Source organism: Thermobia domestica, chromosome 17 (assembly GCF_964235325.1).
Source record: "Thermobia domestica chromosome 17, izTheDome1.hap1.1, whole genome shotgun sequence".
NCBI lineage: Eukaryota > Metazoa > Arthropoda > Insecta > Zygentoma > Lepismatidae > Thermobia > Thermobia domestica.
Genome location: NC_137470.1, coordinates 36,484,580 through 36,501,548, shown reverse-complemented (window position 1 = coordinate 36,501,548; position 16,969 = coordinate 36,484,580).

Below are 16,969 nucleotides of genomic sequence, written 5' to 3'. Positions count from 1 at the left end.
TTGTAAATAAATATACATTTATGCGTACTCTCTAGATATAATAAAGTGCTAATAAAGTAACATAGTACCGTTCAGAATAAATAAATTTTAAAGAATCCTCTGTGGACAACAGTAATAATATGCTGTGATATAAAAATTAATTCAACTTTGAAATCATAATATGGTAATAGAATGCAATTTTCTTTCTCATTGTACATAAATTCCCATTTTGGGAATTTTCCCAAAGGATATTCCCGAAAAACATCTTCCCGGGAATTTACTCATCAATACGCAGGACCAAAACATCACTCGTGAAAGATGTAGAAAAGGGTATAGTCTACGCTTAAACCTTGCATGGCATTTCAATACACAAGTGAAAAACTAAAGAGACACAAAAGGCGTAGCATGGTATTCACTAAAGGTTCACATATATCAAATTAAATATTAGTCAACACAAGACAAAAATCTCACACCCGCGAAGAAGCTTGGCAGTTCACATTTGGCAAATCGCACGTTAAAGCGCCCAGTTCAATAACCAAAGACAAGCGAAGGGTGTTCAATAGGATTTAGTTTTGAATTAGCTTTGGCAAGACACGTAACTAGACATAGCATACAGAAAAAAATTTGACGCAGTCAATTTTTGGAAGAAATGTAAAGTGCACGATAAATACCCTGCTAAAGAGGTCTAGAATAGAATTAAATGTTAAAGGAATCAGACCACAAGAGCCCTTGAAATGTCCTACCTGCCCTTTGTAATGGAATGTGAGTTTTGGAAGACCAGTTGTTAAGTCCGTATTTTCGGAGAAGATGTTACGAGAAATTGGTTCTGCATCTAAACTACGAACGGCGCTTTTGCTTTCCCGCCACAGGGACTGCTCCATAGTGAAAAGATGGCTGACGCCCAGGAGGATTCGAGTGACGATTTCACAAGTGAACTAACTAACTAACTAACTCTATGGCCTATGGAACCCGGAGGTTCAGTGCCGCGTTCACAAAAGCTCTCCACTGAATTCTATCCTTAGCTAATTGGATCCAGTTTCTACTTTGTATTCCTATCTCTGCGAGATCCATCTTAATATTATTCTCCCATCTGCGCCTAGATCTTCCTAGTGGTCCTTTCCCTATGGGTCTACCAGCCAAGACTTTGAAAGCGTTTCTACTTTCTTCCATTCTAGCTACATGACCTGCCCACCTAAGCCTCCTAGATTTGACGACCCTAACAATGTTGGGTAAACAGTATAAACTATGTAGTTCCTCGTTATGAAGCTTCCGCCATTCCCCATTCTCGTTCCTCTTGGGTCCGAATATTCTTCTCAGGATCCTGTTCTCAAATACTTTCAGTCTATGTTCTTCCCTAAGAGTAAGCGCCCATGTTTCGCAACCATACAGAACAACAAGTGAATATTTATCTAAAGATAAAAGCTCCAAATATACCCTTTCTTGAGACTTCTTGTGTGTAAGGGAGTTAGGGAAACCGATAATGAGGTTGCACCTTCCTCATCAGCTACAAGAGTAGATCTAGCGGAAAAAACATGTGCCATGTCTATTCCAACACTAGGACTTTCTGGACCATCTGCGTTTTGGCTGCATCTTGCTGGCCGATACATAGTTGCGCAGTTCCGTTTTCACCGCATATATTTATATTTTCCGTTTCCAGGACATTCTTTCATGAATTGACTGAAATTTTGGACAAATTGAAGACAAGAAGCGATCAAAAAATCAAGTCCTCGTCCCTTCCAAATCGGTTAAACTGATCAGACAAACTTTAGGTTAAAATCGTATTAAGGTTGTATGTGTCAAAAAATGACTCACTAATAACACTGTTCAACAAATTTTGATTGAAAGTATGTAAATTATTTGAAATTGCGATTTTTACATTCATTTAAGCATAATATGAAAGGAAATGATAATAGAAGAATTTTCTTAGCTCAGGTTGTGAAAAAAAAACGCCCTTGTACAATAGTAGCTGTATATATACAAATGTATTAATATTTATAGAACATTTAAGCAAAATCATTGTAAAAACCTACATTTCACTTTTTTTTATCTATTTCACTGTGATGTGATAAGCTGGGGAGTTAAGAAGTACCCTAACCTATAGCTTTCTATAACCTTGTACTTCCTGTTTCAAAATTGCACAAATACCTGTTTCACAGCGATACAGAAAATAAAGTAACTGTGGTCAAGTTAAACATTAACAATTCCGTAATAAAAATCAGTATTAACATCAAAATATGAAAAATATGTACAAATACCTTTTTGTGCAAGAACTAGACTTCAATGTAGACAAAAGTTTCAAGTGATCCCTTGTACAGGATTATGTTTATTTTATTTTGAGCGTCTTCGCTTGGCTTGCATTTTGTAGGTTACATCTGGAGCATCCCTTGCAATAGTCCAACAGTAGTCGGCCAATATGTTAGAACTCCACTTTCCCTCATATCTCTTCTCCATGGCTGCAATATCTTGATGGAAACGCTCACCATGTTCGTCACTTACTGCTCCACAATCTTCGGAAAATAAGTCTAGATGTGAATGAAGAGAGTGGAGTTTCAGAGACATATTGCAACCAAGATTTTCGTAGCACAATAACAACTTTGCTACCAGTTGTTTATAATTTGTTGATCGGTGCCTTTCCAAGAACTGTGAACAAACACTCTTCAAGCTTTCCCACGCAGCTTTCTCCTCACCTTGGAGAATTTCGTCGAACTTGTGATCTTTGAATAGTTGTTAATCTGTGGCCCTATGAAAACACCCTCTTTAACTTTGGCATCACTTAATCGAGGGAATTGTCCTCTTAGGTACTTATAGGCCTCATCCTCTTGGTTCATGCTCTTAACAAAACTTTTCATAAGACCTAATTTAATATGTAGAGGGGAAAGCAAAATTCGGTTACGATCTACCAGTGGTTCATGCTGCACATTTTTCACTCCCGGCTGAAGAGTTTCTCTGGTACTCCAATCACTTTTGCGGTAGTGAGATCCACGATCTCTACTGTCCCATTTACATATAAAGCAACAATACTTTTTATACCCTAACTGCATCCTAGCAACAGTGCTATTATTTTAAGGTCACCACAAATGAGGCACTGAAAATCGTAATATTTTATGGCTTGAAGTAAACGTTTCAAGTTTTCATAAGATTCCTTCATATGAACTGCGTAACTTACAGGAATTGAAGGAAGTTCATTTTCAATATGTAAAAGCACTGCATTTAAACTCACCTTGGACGAATCTATAAAGAGCCTCCACTCCGTAGGTTCGTAATTAATTTTAAGTGCCCTCATGAGACCATTTACATCTGTACATACCACAAGTGTGTCTTCCATAGTAAAAAATGAAGTGAACATTTTCTCCCTATTCCGATACACTGAAATATTTACTTTTTCCTGCAATAAATTCCATTGCTTTAAGCTTGACGCTAAAATTTCGGCTTTGCTTTTCGAGAGGTCCAAGTCTGATTAGATCACTTAGTTCCTCTTGAGTAAGTCTATGTGGTGCACATGGAGGTTCTTCTACAACAAACATAGGGTCCTTCGAAGTACTTGATTCACGAGCTTCAACTTCTTGATCATCGTCAGAAAAAAGATCGTATTCTTTAGGTGGGTCAGGAACAGGTAGTCCTTATCCATGTGGAACAGGGCGCATTGCAGAAGGAATGTTAGGATAGATCAAGGCCCGCTTCTTCTTCGTGGAAATTCCCTTCTTGACGGAAGGAACCATACAAAAATAAGTCTCTGATGTGGTCTTTTTGCTCCCTCCAAATCATGGGCACTGCAAAAGGAATTGAGCGCCCCTTCCCATTAATCCAATTTCTTAGATAGCTGGTACAAGGGTTACACACAATGTGGGGTGCCCAAGATTTATCTTGGTCTCCAATTTTACAACCAAAGTAATATTGATAGGCTTTTCTTATTAGTGGTGTTATAGTCTGCTTTTGTGAGGAAAATGATACTTCCCCACACACGTAGCAGAAGCTATCCGCACTGTTTACACAAATTCGCGGCATTTTTGTTTATTGAAATCCTCAAAATGTCACTTGAAATAGTTCCGACAACTATTTAAAAATATACATTCGAAATACCAGTATTTTTGCGTACTTGTAGTTCTATTTTTATGTCTTGCACTACACAAACGTCACACCCAAAACGCTGATAACTATACTAAACCTGTCTTTTCTAACAATAGCAGAACACTACTGAGATAAGGAACGCAATGAAACCAAGCGTTCATATAGTTTCTTCAGTGTTGCCGGATCAGTGTAACATTTTACCCGAAACGAAGCGAATATATTTATTTTTAAAGCGTTATTATTAGACATGCCTGTAAAACGAAAAGTAGAGCTAATATTCGAAAATAACTTTCAAATTCGTGATCAGCACCACAAAATCAATAAGAATTAGCTGATTTTGTTCAATTTACATTTTCGTTGTTGAACAGTGTAATAGGGAACATGATTGCACTCCAGCTGTTGACGTCTTTAATTTTAAGGCTACATTAATGGCACTCTTGTCCAAAGTGTTAATGACTTTACCGTAATTCGTGCTGTATGTCCGGAAAGAGGGTGTGTAACAATAGTTCGTCACACAATATCCTCTATTCTTTCTCGCTCACAGTCGTTTCTGAAGCGCGGGATGGTGATGTAAAGTGAATGTGCATGTGGGTTGTTAAAAATAATGTTCGTACTTATGGTTCGTATTCCTTAACTGTTCTTTATTGTGTATTCAGAAGTTGTTGAGTATACTGACTTACCAACTTTTCACTAGTTTTATAAGAAAAGTTGTTAAATCAGGTTTTAAGTTTTATTCAAAAACGTGCTGTTTACAAGTATCTGGTACTGTGAAACAACGCCACACCTAGCGAAACGAACCAGAATACAATACTTTAGACCATTGTATTAATATATCGGTATTTCAACACATTTCTATAGAATTTAAAGTGCGATCCTGTAAAATCTAACAATAATGAGTTAGCAACTTCTGATCTAGTGCGCCATTTGATTCGCGTTCAAGCTTGGCAAAAAAAAAAAAATTTAATATACAAAGTGGGAAACTTTACACATACAACGAGTGTGGAAAAGTATTTGGTCTATGTTCAAGTTTGGCAGAACATTTTAATACACAGATGAAACTCTCACACACATGACAACACACAGGTGAAAGGAACATTTATATGGAGCTCACGTTTTACAATGCACATGCTAAAAAAACACAGGAGAAAACATATTATTAAATATTAAGGAACAAACTAAAGCGTTCTAAGTGTGTACAAAGGACTTAATTAAAGTTTATATATCGCAACAGATATATTAATACAGATGGGAAGGAACTGCTCGTGTCAAGACTATGAAGAATGGTATAAACGAAGATCAATTTTGGGCGTACTATCTCATACAGGTAAAAGATGTTAGTGGAAAGACATTGTAAGATATGTGAAACTAGTTACTGAAAAATCATGTTTGTACATAAAAAGGTATATTCAAGTTACACACGTGATAAAATATACAAATGCGAAACATCTTAGTTGTCAAAAGTGCGATATAATTCGTTCAATATCTCATATCAGTGTCACGTACTGCCAATTCACGTTTCCGCTCACGACGACAGCCATTCGGCCGTGATCGATTATTCACATTTTTCAGCATTGTGCATGATGCAAAGTGTATGTTTTGGATCATTTAGGTTTAGTAAATTAAGACAAATCATTTTTGACAAAAAATGTACGTTTAAATTAAATTACAACACTGCTAAATATGATTGAACACACTGAACAAAACACAAAAGTACAGAATCCAACCTAATCAATATCCATGTCACTGAGCTTCTTCTGATAATGCTGATATCTATCGCAGGGAGCAGTGATGATTGAGAGCTTTTTGCATATGTTTTTCCACAATATGTAGACTCAAGCGGGTTCAAATTTAATCATCATCCACGTCACTGCCCTCTTTCTGTTATTGCTGGCATGTATTGCAAGTAGTGGTATTTGTTGACTGCATTCTGAACGCGTTTTTTCTACAATCATTAGATTCAAGGACAGTTCTGTTGTTTTCCCTTCACCCGCAGATGTAGCAAATATCTTCTCGGATTGGTTAGACATCATCGGTAGTTTGTTTTCTGTATTGTGCCAAGCACAGCAGCAATTTTTTTGCAAAGTTGATATTTTACGAGGAGCTTTCAGGTTTTCATTTATTAGTTCTAATGCTAACTCGTAAAGATATGGTCTTCTTCTATTATTTTTGATTTAGGGCAGTTAAAAATGAAACAGCGACTGAAAAATAATGAAACTTTTATTTACATTTTTATGTAAAGGCAAAACAAAAAGAAAATCACGTTTTGGTTCCCTCTGTCGGCAGATTGGCCGTCCACCCTCCACTACCAACTTTAGGATTGTACTGAACGGGAAGTAATGTCTTTGATAACTTTCTCGCAGAGGATTGATATGTTTCAGAGTAGCGAGATATTGCTTTAGGATGATACAGAACTTTCTAATCCACATTTATAAATGGGAGAGAAACGGGCTGTTTCCCAAGAACAGGGAAAACAGGTTTTCCTGAAACATCTATTAAAAATGAGCGAAAGTGGAGAAGAAATAATAGATGATGTCGAACGCAGATGTGGCGACTATGTTCGCCGTGCCTTGTTGGAAATTTCATTGTTTCTACTTTTTTGAACAGTACAAAGTATTTACTGTTGCATTAAAAACATGAGCGAAAGAATCCAGTGCCTCGTCTATTGTTCCATCTAGTAAAAGTGTCCACTGTAACACCTGTTGTACTTTACAAATTTTACCCAAAGGGGCCTTCCTTCAGTCAGGTACAAACTTTCTTTTTGAGTTGCATTGCTGGCTTCTGGGGTTGGGAGTAAGATAGGGAACGGGGAAATCGCTCTCTGGGAGAAGGAACTCTTTATGTGAGATGACGCATTCTGTCGGAAAAATAGAGATGACATAATCTGAGCTATTATTTTTACGCGCGTTATGAAAATTCTACTATCCCAAATCAAGTGCTTGAGTACAATAGGCGACAAAGGGATGTCATTAGTGTCTGATGTTATCCCATGTTTACTGTAGATCCATATCTAAGCCCAAGTTATAGTCACCAAAATGAGCAACTTTGTCACCATGTGTCAACATCTGGAAGTGATTCGTGGCATGTTTCAAGTAAGCTTTGAGGAATGTTCCTATATGGTCTGCAGAAACACCCGACAAAGCTTGTTTTTCGACAGACTTACCTCTGCTCAAATAGTTTCACACTCACGTACGAGATCATTCTGTGCTCTGCTGCCCCATTTATTTTAATACTACAAACAACCCGCCTCTATGGTCTTGCGGTCGTTTTTCTATGTAGAGAATTGGTTGAAAAACGGCATTCCACTGTTCCTTACCGATGGTTTCAGACATGTTTCACTCGCCACTAAACAGCCATATTTACGACACAGTCCGTAAAATTGTTTTTAATGCTTTGTATATTTTGGTAGTATAGTTTAAAGGTGGTTTTCTGTTCACTGCACTTTTGAGCAGCATTCTTCTGTACATCACCATATCAAAAGCAGAATATGGAGCACCTGATTTGGCACACTTCTCTAGCGTGAGATCACGTTGTCGAAGTCAGTCTCACTCTTTTCTTGCCATCTGTGTTGAACATTGAAATTATATTAATTGAGTGTTCTGTAGCAATAAATAATAACGATATTTCACTGCATTTCCAACTGGAGATCCAGTCGATCGCAGACTCTAGCCGTAACCTTACTACTGGGTTCACAATGGAAATGATAAAGCACAGAGATAGTACAAATATTTTTCCCGAAGCAGGAGCACGAACTTTAACTTTTCTACGATTTGATGCCATCTTTTTTTAACTTTATGCATAGACGATCCTAAATACATACAAAGATTTCTTACTGCCAAACTTAACATCAACTGCATCATCCAAAATCTATCAAAAACTTTTGATCCTCTAATAAAAAGTTTTCCACATAGCTTTCCTTGTCCGATTACCTAGTCCCACTTTGGAGCTATACCAACGCATAACTTTCCCCATATTACAGTACTATTTCGAAAAACTAAATCTCACCTATATCAACAAAAGCTTCCAAACTCAGCACCCTTTATTCATGCAATATCTAGCACCTCACTTTAGACCCCACACCAAATCGCTATCAGCATACCCCTTGTCCCTAATGTTTACGCTCTGTGAGTAAACTTTATCCTCGTGAGATTCATTGTTCTTAACCCTACATTGGTAACGTAAAAGAAAATTTCATGAATGGTAACATTTTGCCTCCTGGACCCAGAAACATTTTTGCCTGATAAGATGTGACCTAGAATTTAAATTTTTATTATATTTACAATACTAAATACAAACACCAGACATTGGATACGCTTTAAGCGAAACTGTACATTCATTTTTATTGAAGCAATATCTTGCCTCTTATAATTAAGTTCGATACCTATGTGACTATTTTATTGCTTAAATACCGGTACTCAAAATAAAATATTAACTAGAAAGAAGTAAACCAGTATTTCTCCTAATAGCGGTGTATTACACATAGGAAAATTCAAGTTTCAATTCTGCAGCAGTCTCCAAACATCATTTTTGCGTCACTTATTCAAATCCAGTTACTGCACTTTGGGCAAAAGTATCTGCTCTTACTGTGTTTACACATGTAACGTCGTCCTCGCTTTCCTACTTGAGGAGGTACAGGAGCATCTTCTTCTAGAGTCAATCCGAACAACCTTGCCTCCGATTTTCGAAGCTCTGTGGGATTTCGTTTATTCAGTTTTCTCTGTTTCAATCAAACTTTTCCCAGTTGCTTTATGTATTTTCGCTCTTGGAATTTAGTCGCTGTGTTCGCTGAATGTATAACATTACCATTGATCTGTTCTACATTTAAGAAGTGATAAAATAACGTCATTGGCCATCGTGTAGTGTTTCTATCTTCGTCATATTCAGTACGTATCATGTCTACTGTGTCCACCCTACCTTTAGTATCACTGTAAAATGTGACGATCTCTGGCTTCTTGTTATCTCCGGTACTCTCATCTAATTTGATGTGATTGTGCACTTTTAAGATCAGCACTAAACACCGATTTTTCATAGATGCGTAGGAGACAATGTTGCAGTTCTAATGAAAACCAAATACACTACTGTATTCTTTCCTCCTTTTGGCATTCACAAACGTGGGGGCAACTCTTTCTTGTTTTTACGAATTGTCCCTATAATTGTTAACTTATTGTTCCATTCTTTTGATTTAACCAAATTGCGGCTTGTAAACCGATTATTGTCAAAGGTCACTTTGCGAGATGAACTATAAATCGGTTGACACTCTCTCTTCATTACTTCCTCAGGTTTGTTATCTATATGGAACGGACCTTCTGGTTTTGTTCCCACATACACTTCCATATCTGTTGTGTAGTATAATGTTTCCCCAACGAGACTAAACATTTTAATTCCAAATTTTGGAGAGACCGCGGTGGCTCAGTGGTAGAGCGTTCACCTCTGGTGCTTGGGGTCCCGGGTTCAAACTTTACTCCCGCCAAGTAAACTTTGTGGTCGACAAACACCGTGTGCGTGGGTTTTCTCGGGGTTCTCCCGTTTCCTTCCACTTTCTTCATTCCACCATTTCATTCATCTCTCATCATCACCATCTGCTTTAGCCTAACCGGCATAATCGTGGGACGTAAAACTCAAAAATTTAATTTCATCTTTTCCAAATTTTGGAGGTCTTTTAGGCATATACATACGAAATCCGCATCTTCCCTGGAAACCGACAAGTGTTTCATTCAAAGTTGCTAACATACCAATTAAGAAAACTGTTGTTGCATTTGTTTACAAATAATTTTAAAAAGTCACGAATTGGGGCTAATCTGGGGCTGAAAGTTATATCTCATTATGTTATTCATTAGCATCTTCCACTCTTTCATCCATCATATCCTGCCCAGTAATCACTTTCTGTTCAGTTTGGCTTCCCCTGTTCCCATCATCACATAGAGATGACCCTGCGCAGAAATGCATTCATTTGTCTGATTATCAATACCCATGTGTTAACTTGTGCTTTGCACCTCCCCTCATTCTCCATCCTCGCTATCACTTTACGAATTTTTCATTTTCTCCAATTGTATTGTATTTATATTGAATCAGTCTCTCTATATTAAGTTGTGTGTTATATATGTTTACTTACTTCATAATGCTAAGGATCAAAGTTCCATACGCCCATTTTTTCTTTTTGATCTTTTATTAGTTGTTATACCGTATAATTTTAAAATTTCGATAGAACACAGACCACCACTTACACTTACTACGTAAATTCCTTTTCATCACTCACGTTACAGAGGGCGTAACCTTCTCATAGGTTGCTAGTCACTTTGGCTGGCCGGTAAAAAGTAGTGCATCCGCCTACTTTCCCAGCTGGCGCACATGTAGTGAGGCGTAGCAGCCAAGCCTATGCTGTGTTTATTACACTCGTGTGGGCGCACCGTGATGCTAATTCATTAACAGGCGACAAGGTTGCAAGAAATTGAGAGTTTTCACGAGCGGAAGCTGGCTGCAGTACACAAGTAGTATAATTTTTGATAATCATTATGATCATTTTCACTCTTATCCTGATCTCATCTCATTCCCCTGATCTGATCTCATTATCCTGATCTCTCTAGTTTTGGATAATGTTTCAGTTCGGTTATTTTATCGCATATGATAATTGACGATGGAAAGTCTTTCATACATCCTTTGAAGATAAAATTGCCGGGGTGGCTCAGTTGTAAAGCGTTCACTTCGGATGCATAGGGTCTCGGGTTTAAACTCTGCTCCCGCCAAGTGAATTTTTGGTGGACAAACACCGTGTCTGTGGGTTTCCTCGGAGTTCTTCAGTTTCCTCCCACTTTCTTCATTCCTCAATTCCCCTTAGCCTAGCCGGCATATCCGTGGGACGTGAAACTCGAAATTTCATTTCATTTATTCGTTTAGAGATAAACGAGGGGTGGGGAAATCGACGAGACAGAGCATACACTGAACCAAGTTCTCAGAGTTCTTGTTCTCAAATCAGTGGCAACCACCAAGCATCATCAACGAGTTCACCACCATTTAAGAAGCATACAAATGCACATAGCACCTCGAGCTCCGACTCTCACTCCGACCGGCTTATTCTCCTCTGCACCATGTCTACAGCTTCCTACTGCAAAACTACAATCCAAAGTACTTGAGTTCGAAGCTTTTACTTCTGTAATTTCTCCAGTATCGGCAACTCAAAGATATTTCGCAAATGGTAGAAACAAAAAAAAATGGATTCATCACTGAATCACAGTCGGCTAACTTCGCAAAATAATTCGTGACAATCCAGGTTTGAAATGTTCAGGAAAACTGTACTTTAACTTCTCTCAGCAACATCCGACACTAGCAACCTCAGCCACATACCATGTCAATAGTAGTACGAGGGGTCCCTCCATCTATAACACATGACGATATATAAGTTGAACTTCCTGAAGTGGGATACACCTTTAAAAATACATCCGTATTCGGAACAATCAAGGACCAACATACATAGTTCGAATTCTGAGAACATCACAGGATACTACTAACGACCTTTTCCATTAACAAATCTTCATTTTCAAGAAGAGATGCCAATTTGAACAATCCTGCTCATTACGACCACTTCCTCTTCAAGGTAAACGCTGTCAAGAATACAAAGAACATTCTAATAAAAGGTGCATCCTATGAACTTGTTTTCCTACTAGGACGTGCACACTTGTCCTCTTCCTATGAAAAGCTGTACGAATCTGCAACACTTGGTATCAATTTCCGCATCTGACATACAGCTAGAAGTGTAAGTCTCGGCTAGCTTCAGAAGGATTCAAGCCGAAACTTGAAGTACCACTATTCACTCATTATGTTCAAAATCGAAGAGGCGAGACTTCGCGAGAGACTAATCAATTTCTGTATATTCATAAACAATTAGTATTTGTCACCCACACTTCAAACCGTTCATCTTTTGCACAACCATTAATATTACAACACGTTTAGCACGCACCTCGCAACATTTTTCACCTCGATTTTCATGCCACTTACAATGGTTCGTACGTGCACTTTCATGTATCTCCACTCGAAACAATTATTTAACTTCACCGTGATCATGTACCTAGGTATTTAACTATGACTTTTATTTCTATTTCTCAACATTCTCTTGTACTTACCTCATAAACTCATATTTGAACAACTATTACACGAGGAACAATTTCACACATAACTTATCAGTAAAATGCATCTCACTCCCAAACTTAATTGCAAATTTACTGGCTATCACCTCATTCGACACGATAAGAAACTTCTGGCTCGAGCGCCACCAGCGGCGTGACAATAGTATTTTATCCTTATACATGGTATAGTATTGACTCTCCATCTAATATTCGAGAACATCTAATCATAACTATTTATTACAAATCTTTGTGTCACGATGACAGTCATTTATGTTCAACCAGGTCGTCCTATCCCCCTCCCATTCCAATATATTTCTAATAATTTCCGATATTACCTGATCTCTTCCAATATTAACATCCATAGCCGCTCAGACCGAGAGAAACACCTTTTGATAATTTTATCACTGCCTCCACTACAGGTTTCATTCACCCATTACCAAATACAATCCGTTCCTGATCTATCACTACTCCTGACATAGTGATCACATGATCTCTCGCCCGCAGTATTTTCATCTACATTCTAGATCCTCTGGGTAGTGAGCATGTGCCCATTACACTCACTCAAAAAGTTTCCACTACTTCCTCCTCCCTCTAAGCACCCACTCGGCTAATACTTCGCTGCTAAACTTACTAAACTCATACACTGTCAGCGACCTATCCTTCTTTTACTGAAAATGAATTTAACCCTTCGAACACCAAGACTGGGTCAACTTGGCCCAGATTATATTTTATAAAGAAATGCTACAATATCAAAGAGAGGTAAGAGGCTAATATTTTAGGTATTCCTCCATTAACCATTCCGCAAGCCACGTGATTCTTCACTCCTCAAAAATATGTAATCTGTCAGAAGCTTGCTTGCAAAGCGCACTGCACCAGCAAAACGCAAAATACAATGTGTGACAGAATTTATTCCTAACAAAGACAGCGTATTTCTTTGTATAAATTTCTAGGTTTGGGTACAAAACCTCGCGGCCAGAACCTCGCGGACCAAAACCTCGCCTGGCCAAAACCCCGCGGCCCGAAACCTCGCCTGGCCAAAACCTCGCCGCCCAAAACCTCGCGGGACAAAATCTCGCCGGGCCAAAACCTCGCGCCCCAAAATATCGCCATACCCAAAATCTCGCCTGACCAAAATGTAAATGTTCCAACAGATGATAAGGATGACGGTATAAAAGACGCTGTTTCGGAAGAAGTATCACGGGTATTTGACCAAGTCCCGCGATAAAATATGAAAATTCTATTTCTGCATTAGAGGATTTCAATGTGAAGGTAGGGCGACAGGATGTTTTTAAACTGGTTATAGGGAAAGAAAGTCTGCATAAGGAAGGTAATGACAACTAACGAGGTTAGTTTCGTGAACTTTGGAACATCCAAAAACTTAAAATTTTAACAAAAATCTAATAATATTTATGAAAATATGAAACAATATATGAGTTTTTAAGACGTCCCTTGATTATGTCCTATAGGTTAAAGGAGACGTAGATGACCAGGATGAAGGAAATGATCGAATAAAGAAAGTGGGAGGAAACGGGAATAAGCCGAGGAAGCCCACGCACACGATGTTTTGTATATTATTATTATTATTATTATTATTATTTGTAATGTGGAATTGCATATTAGGAAACACATTGGGTAAATTTTAAAGAAAAGTTTCATTCGCGGCGAGGTTTTGGCACGGCGAGATTTTGGGCGGCGAGGTTTTGGCCCGGCGAGATTTTGTCCCGCGAGGTTTTGGCCACGCAAGGTTTTGGGCGGCGAGGTTTTGGCCACGCGAGGTTTTGGCCCGGCGAGATTTTGTCCCGCGAGGTTTAGGGAAGCGAGGTTTTGGCCCGGCGAGATTTTGTCCAGCGAGGTTTTGGCCGGCGAGATTTTGGGCGGCGATGTTTCGGCCGCGAGATTTTGTCCGTATACCAAATTTCTAATGTTATAGTATTATAATTCAAGTATTGTTTGAAAGAATCACAAGTCGCCACTGGCAGTGTATACAGAGTATAAAAATTACTGCAATATAAAGAACGATAAGGTACATTGCCATTTTCATTGTACATTAGAAATTTTAACTCCCTGAATGAAACTTGATATATTTCTTTTTTTTTACAAAAAGCAGGAATGGGTCAAAATAACCCACGCTTAGTACTTTACCTAACATTGTAGGCTTGGTACTCTAAGGGTTAATCCACTCTAATCTTTACCACCAATCATTGAACTCGCAATTGAGGAGTACATCCCTCAAACCGCTTATATATAATCTCATCATCCTAAAATTCCTCCCCGCTAATTTCGTCTAGTTAAACACTCACGTCAAATCTATACAGAATATGTTTGCACTGGCAACCACGAAGTTCTTCAGCATCGTAGATCCCTCCACCGAAGAGTGTTTAATTATCTTAAAGCATACAAATTACGACACTGGTTTAAAACCTGAAACACAATTTCTGCCATATCACACCCTTCGCAATATTAGATGCGTTTCAACGCATTAGCTGGTAAATTTACCCAAACATCTTATCGTCTGTTACATCACGATCAGGAATTGCACAGAGACCAAGAAAAAGCTAAAACCTTTGCTTCCTAATTATAGGAGATTTTCACGCCTCTGTCATTCACTTAGCATTTTAATTATCATCCTGTAGAGCTTTTCAACTTCAATTCACCGCATATGCATCTTCAACCCAACACATCTACTCACAAAGCACTCACTACCTCCATTTCTACCACGCAAAGCACTAATGCCATCTATCATAAATGTTATAATGTCCCTGAAATCAATAACATCTATCGACATGTAAGACAAAGTCCACCAATACTGCTAAATCTTAGAAATCATCCACATTTCTCTTGTTCTTTAAAATCAAGAATACCGTCCGATACAGCTCAACAGAATCTTTACCAAAATCCTAGGACAAAATATCGTGAAATGGCTTCATGTTCATCTTTCTCATTACCATCTTTACCACACCATCAAGCAGGCTCCCGCCCACAAATTAGCATCAACGATCAGTTTCTGCGTCTCCTCAACTGCATCCATGAGCAGTATAATACCACCAAGCCATCCTGTCTGGTACTCTTTAATTTAGAGAAGGCATTTAATGACGTGTAGCGTTAGAGTTTGCTTTCAAAACTGCTACATTTTCACCTTCTTGTCACATATATCAGTTTTATTTACAATTTCTTGTTTGGCCAACGTACTTACGAATACATTAATCAGTCATATAAAACCTTATGTGTGCACTCATGCGTATCTAAGGCTTTTTACTTTCACCCTTATTATATCTACTTTATGTTGTTGACATGTCTCTTCCCCCACAAAATATTCAATTATTTCCATACGCTGGTGATATAGCTTTTCTTGCAATTTGTCGTATTATACACTAGGTAAACAACGCCTTACAACCAATAATACACACTTTTGTTCTGTAGTGCAATAAACGGCGACTGAAATCCAATGCTGCTAAAACCCAAACTTCAGTATTTGTGCCTCCTAAGAAACCCTCCAGATTTCACAGTAATTCACACTTACTTCCATCACTCTTAACGACAACCGTTTTAGAATCTCCAAAACCGTTAATACTTAAGACTCACCATAGATAGATACCTCAGATGGAAGACATGTCCAGGACATCAACAAAAAGCATATAATCGACTCAATCTATTAAAACGACTTACTGGCACAACCTGGAGTATTTCTGCAAAGCTACTCTTAAACACTCATATAGTCTTTCATTGACCTGTACTTAGTTATTGCCATACCGTTAGGTCTCGGCAGCTACCCCCTTTTATCCAAAACTTAAGGTTCTCGAACATCACACACTCAGAATTCTATACCACATCAAACTACGGAGCTCTGTTCCAGAGCTCTATGCTCGCGTGACTTTTCCATACATTTGGTTTCATGTAGAAAAACTTTGCCTCAAATACGTCCGGAACGCTCAATCCTGATCATCCACTCCTCTCCGATTCAATGAACGCCCATATCTGTTTTTATATCATTCACAGCATCAGTCATTCTATCTCTTCCTTCCCTTTACAATGTATCATTATTCCTTACCACCGAATCATCAAGATCTTCCGCTCATCAGAAAGTTTCTTCTCTATCACCCTCCGCACAATATCATACAATCATATTCTACACATTAATTCCTTTGTCACTAACAGAGTTTCCCATTCCCTTTGATTAATGCTTCAAGCAGCCCCCAAGGGAGAAGAATAATCTATATCTGTCATTTTACAATATCTTATAGTTTGTCTCGTCCAAATGCACCTCATCTCATAGATATTTCACTCATCGACGCAATATAATGAAATGTAAATCCAAATACTTTCATCATGATGTCTATAATTCACTGTACAATTTCCTTTCTCCACTGTCATTATGATTGCGATTGTAAAGACCGTAACGTCCTATTTACTTACGTTATTTATGATATAAAGTTATTATAAAATGTTGAAAATCCTTTAGACCATGTCTAACTCCTTTCTCGCAGTACCCTTGACTTCTCTTTTTCCCCATGTAGGGTATAACCCTCGAGCGGGTGGTTAGCTAAAACAAACATGCGCCATACCTTTACTTTATATTTTCACTTATAATGTTATTTCTAAAGGGTGTTCTATAGGTAATTTATGTCTTGAAGCAACGTAGAGTTATTTCTTTTATACCTTTATCACAAGACTGAAGTCGCTCTGAGACCGAAAGTAAAAATTTTGCCCAAATATGTCCCTCTTTGGCACTTTCAGATAATGATTTTTTTTTATAGAATTCCCTATCAGGTAGCCAACACAAATATAGGGGAAAAGTGTGAGGTTTG